Genomic DNA, 6,000 nt, shown 5'->3' with positions numbered 1-6,000 from the left:
GCAGCTAAAATTTGATGAAAATTTGCAGTGAGTGTGCAGTGCTGGCAGCGACATTGCTGACAAAAATCAAGGTCTACTTTCTGATGACAAACCCCATGGATTTGATCTTATTGGTACACTATGTTTACTGACCTTGGTCCTTTCAGCTGTGTTTGGCCTGTGTTAGTGAGTCCCATTACTTTGTTTTTATGATGTCAATGACAATAACAAGAATTCTAGAAAGGCAAATATCAGATAGCACAGTCATTTTGAGTTTGTTTAGTGTCTATGTCTAGAAATATTTGCTACAATTACTCACGTAGCTGGGGCAGCTGTATGCATCCTATTTTGCTGGTTTGGGAATTGTATGATATTTTGGGCAAGCCAGAGAGGCCTTTTGAATAAGTGGCGTTAGTATATTACTCAATAGATAGCAACAGTGACTAAATGATTAAATGCAGGAGATGGCAAAAATAGCAAGTCAGTACTTATTATCAAATTTCTGGGTTGTCATAGAATAATGATGGCACACAACTTTTGCAAGAGGAGATCATCCAGCTTTGCCAGTCAATTTTGAAGCCGAACTCCAAATTTGCTTGTTTGGTTGGCTTGGCATTCTTCCCTCAAAGCCTCAGAAAAAGCTCCCATAAGCTTTCATTGGCCTAAATCAGAAACATCTGTCAGGAGCGTGAATCACTCATTGATTGAGATCAACAGTCAGAAAAACCTGCACAATGGCAGATTTTTTCTCCTCACATGGGTGGCAAATCACTCATATACCGTTAATACTCTGCATGTCAACATGCGTATATATTTCACTGAATTGCTAACTCGGTCCAAGCCTGAATCTTTCTTCAAGCTCCCATAGTAAGCTTGTTTTAAAAGTAAAATTAAACATCCTACACATTTCTGTTATCCTTCAAACTGGTGTTTTGTCCTTCTTACTAGCACACAAACTTAATAGAAGCTGCAGAAAGTTAAGGGAAAAAAAATGCCCATGATCCTTTGGAGTAGCTGAAATCCAACAGAAACATAAACTTAAACATTAATTTCTTTTCCATCCATGCTCTTCTGTTTTAGATTCAGAGATTTGATTTAGAGCATGCTGGGCACCCACTTTTACCTAACGCATGCTACATGCATACTAGGATCCACATCATTCCTAATTTTGAGGAAAAACCAAGGCCTCCACCTACAGGTAAGAGCTATACCCCACTGAAAATAAGCACAGAAAGCATGTAACTGTGAGTGTCCATGCTAGGGTATGTTTGGCCAGCCATGCTAATTGCAGCCAAACCCCAACACCCACAATCCTGCTGGCACTGCTCCATCTCCTATTTATTATAGCTCTGCCTCTTTCCCTCTAATAGATTCTGGCAGATTCTCCAGTCTCACTATTTCTAATCCTGACGTCCCTTTGCCAAATTGTAGAGGCAGTTTGGGGGAAAGGAAAAACTAAACAAAGCAGCCATCATCTTCAGCTGAAACTCACCCGCCTGTGTGGCTGCCTTCCAGCGTGTCTACCAATGCCTGGTTGCTCCCGGAGCTACTGCAAGAGTTGGAAACTTGAGGGGAAAGAGAAAGAAATACACAAAAGGCAGAGCATTGAATGTGTTAGTGGCTTCAAAAGCAACAGCCATCTGTTTTCCTTACTCACTGGCAGCCACAGGAGCTCCCTGCAGTGAGAATGGAGATTAGTCAGGTTTCTGTAATATTGTTGAGCTTTTACTGCTACTTCTCTGCACACCATCAGACCAATTATACTTTGACTTTTTCCTGCAGCAGCAGCATCATTGCCTGTACAGCCTTATACCCGTGACTATGCTAACAACCAATATCTAGTCAAAAATAGCAAAGATTAACCACTGTTAAGCAATGAAAGTGCTTAAATTTTCAATTAATATGACATTGCAGCCATGCTGCATCCAAACCACAGGCATTTTTATTTTTTTTAATGTAGCTGAGAAAAAGTTTCCACCTTTGGAAAGGAACACATTTTAGTTCTTTGACAGCATGACCTGACCTATATCACCCAAATTATTATGAAAAATAGTGTTACACCTTCCCACTATGAGTACCATTTGGAATTTTTATTTGCATAATGCTTCTTTCCTGTCAGAAGATTGCCAAGAAAACAGAGCATGAAACCTGCACAGAAATGCAACAGAGAGGATTCGGGGATTTATTGTCAAGTAGATTTGAACTGATCTCAGCGTATTTCAGTGCCATAAAAATCAAAATAGAAATTTGCTTTGTGTTTAAGCTTTTTATTATTATTTCTCATCATGGTTTGCTATAGGTCAAATTTTAAGGAAACCAGCAAATGCTAGGAAAATGTTGTAGGAGAAGAAGGTAAGAATATAGATCACTCACTATAAAAAAAATAGCTGCCCACAACCACAGTCTTCCCTTAGAGTAGCAGCTTTTCAGTATATTCTTCAAGGCTGTTTCTGTTCTCAGTTATCATAGTTTTAATATAACTTACAATAACTTCCTAGAGACTTAGTTATGTGGATTTCACAAAGCATTGTATGCTTTAGGGGAAAGCAGAATGCTGCATTCAGTAATCTGTTGTGCAACAGAAAGAGCAGCTGGTGTAGCTTACATAAAGTGGCAAATAGCCCAATGCAATAAAGTGTAAGCGTGTTCATAGCAAGAGTAACTATTGGCATAGAACAGATGCCAGAATGTGTTTCTATTTAGATCACAAAGAAAATATGATAAAAAATAAACAGTTTATTATGAAGACAAAACAACAGGATGCATTTCCATAAATTTGAAGGTGACAAAATCTCTTTGAAATTTAGATCCTCTTATTTGTTTATTGCGCATATATTTACTGCTCCCAGTTACAAGTTCTGGATTATCTCCTATATCTATGCAAAGCAAAGTCCAATTAATTAATTTATCCATCAGTCACCTCCACTGTGTTGTTTTTTGGGGTGTGTCTGCATGCGTTTTTACACCAACATCAAAGCAGAACTAGTTAGGCAGGAATAGCCTTTCTTTGGAGGAGAAAAAAAAAAAAGAAAATTGGTTGTTCAGATATTCAGACATTGAATCATTTAAGCTGGAAAGACATTTCAGAGCCACGAGTGGATAGGATTTGGGATGTAAAGCTTACCTCCTCCCATCTCCCTCTGCTTAACTTCCTAGTCAAGAAGATATTAGTCTTAACAAATCTGCAGGAGTCTGAGTGGACAGAAACCCACCACAAAAAGCAGCAAATCCATCTACTGTTAATATCTCCATAGTTAACTATGAAGTGTGCCCAAATTTAGGTGTTCCAAAGCCAAAAACTCATGTATCCAAAGAGCTTTAAAGCTCCACCTTCTCTTCTTAGGCATTCCTGAAAGTTTCTCTCCTCTATTTAATATGTTTGTGTACAAAGACAAGAATCTTTAAGCGGAATTGTTATTCTCTGATGAAGGATTCAGTGTGCTTTCACAGGAGTTCTGAAAGTTCAGTTACTTCAAGGAAAACACAGGCAGTTTCCTCCTGACAAGGAATATTGCAACAAGGAATATGCTTCTGCATATCAGCTTCTATCAGTGGAATGCTGGTCCACTGGAATGAAAGACAAAGGGTCCTGAGTGATTCTATAGCTATACTTCTTTAAAAGTATACTTATTGAAATAAGATTTAAAAAAAGAAAATACTGATGTATTAACGAAACAAGATGTTCAGGAGGACAATGTTTTGTTTTGAGCTGACAAGGAGAGAGGATATTACTCTCGGAAAAGTTCAGAGTAAGCGACACTGAGTTCAAATGCATGCTCCGAAAAGGAGTCTCAGTGCTTTTGTGTTTTAGCCCATTGCCTCCAGAAAAGGCACAATAGAAAAGGGAAGAGAATCTCAATGACTTTCCTCAAGCCAAGAAAACTTTTACAGGAAGTTGGGTCTGCTGACTGTGCCACAGGCCTGAGATATCCCCACTTGCTTGTTTGATTTGATTTCCGTTTTTTTTTTCTGAGGAGGATCTGGAACTACAGCAGGGCTCCCTGGAGAGGAACTCATTTGTTTATTTGCTCAACTTTATTTGAAGACTTTGGTTTTAAGGTCCAGATTAGATCCAAGAATGGATTTGATTGGGTAAGAGAGGGACACTTCAAACAGTATTGTGCAGCTATACTTAGACTGTTACTGAACTACTGGGGAGGAAAGGGTGCTAAGACAAAGAAACATACTCTGTAGACGAACAGAAGTTTTCTTTTTTTTTTTTTTTAATTATCCATAGTTGTGACTTCCAGCATACATGCGTCTCCTCCATTTGTACACAGGAACACCTGCAAAACACATCAGAGTTGATTGGAGCCCCAGGACAGAAAGTTACATTTGGTATATGGATCTCTGTGTGAACAAAAAAAATAAATCAGGGAAACACCCAGTTTTGCTTGAACATAATGGTTTGGATTGTAGTTAAGAGGCTTAGCCTTTCTCACTTGTCGGGAGGAATGAGTTGTTCTGCTGGTTTTTTGGCATTCTAACACAAATGCCTCCTGGGGCCTAAAAAATATTTCCTGTAGTAACAAGTATCTGATGGGTTGGTTCAACGGATGTAGCTTGAACTTGGCACTTGCTGGCAGATCTAGCGCATGCTTTGAAGAAATCGGACTTGGGACCATATACCTATCACCCAGCAGGATGCCTTTTCTGTTGTGGACCCCGTGTAAATCTGAGCCTGCTTACAAAGAACATAACTTGCAGAAGAGATTCCACTCCCCAGGAGAAGAAAATTGAAGGAAATATTCCTTGAGTTCTTTCTATCCTGAAATGTTCAGATTACTGATAAAGCTATCAACTGCTGTGATGGTTTGCGTAATATAAACACCTGCCTTCTGCAATGACACAAGCAAAGCCATAGACGTTTGGCCACTGTACAGCTGGAAACTACCTTTCAGCACTGCAGAACCAGACTAGTTGCAAGCAAGTAAACTATAGCTGAAAGATAGAATAATCCTGTTCGGCTCTGACAGCCATCCAATCCTCTGGATGCATATATGTTTTTAAATGGTCACTTTAACTCTGCATTAAAGTTTGCTTGAAGCCAAGAGCTCACTGCCCCAAGAAAACTGCATTCCTTTCGGTTAATATTTCACTTGACAGGAATCCTTTCTGGCTGGAGATCGACTGCAAAACCTGCAAGCAGATTTTCTATCTCATTGTTTCCAGAAACAAGAATTTTTCAAACCCTCTCAAACACTGCTGAATCAAAACATACACTCCCCAATTCTGTGCCTTCTAATTTAAATCCATAACTCCAAACTGACTAATTTATCTAAGAATAACATGTTTCTTTACATCATTTACATATATTTAACTACAATACATGAATTTTAATCACAGATTGGATTCCATAAAACCAAATGGTTTCAGAGGTCCCACATAAAGATCATGAGAGTTATCTAGTCTCAAGGGGACAGCTGGGACAACAGATCCCTTTCTTCTCCATTTGGTCCTGTCTGGCCTCACTGTGTCAAGTTCCATGTCGAGAAATGCGTCTTCCTGCTACACTTATTGTTATCTCCCCTGAGTAACATGCAAGACAAACATAATATGCAACAAAAATATCACATGCCAGTGTAGTACACAATTCCTGCCCTCCAATCTGTTAGTCATTAACAAAGATGTGTGTCTTTCTTCTGAAATCTTTTATAGGAGTGACCACTGTTTATATTATACGTGAGTTACTGTAGGCCACGGAAGAGGATTTGGGTTTCTACTTTCACTTTTTATTTCGTCTCCCTGGAGCCTTCTATAAGGAAGTGCACCAGAGATTTGCAAATTAAGGTGAGAACAGGAAGACTGGAAAATAAAGAACAATTGAGTCAGAAAAGCTGGTAAGGAAATCAAACTAGTAATATCAATAGAACCTATGAATCACAGAAGAATTATAGACTGGATGTTGAGAAGTGGAGTTTGCTTTTAATCATTTTGTAAAATGCTTACTTATGAGTCTTCTCACAGCAAATCTTTTTTGAAAAATGTGTACAGTGAAGATTAACAAGTTGTCTGCTTCAA

Source organism: Tympanuchus pallidicinctus, unplaced genomic scaffold (genome assembly GCF_026119805.1).
Source record: "Tympanuchus pallidicinctus isolate F22 unplaced genomic scaffold, pur_lepc_1.0 scaffold15, whole genome shotgun sequence".
Lineage (NCBI taxonomy): Eukaryota > Metazoa > Chordata > Aves > Galliformes > Phasianidae > Tympanuchus > Tympanuchus pallidicinctus.
This window is presented reverse-complemented; position numbering follows the sequence as displayed.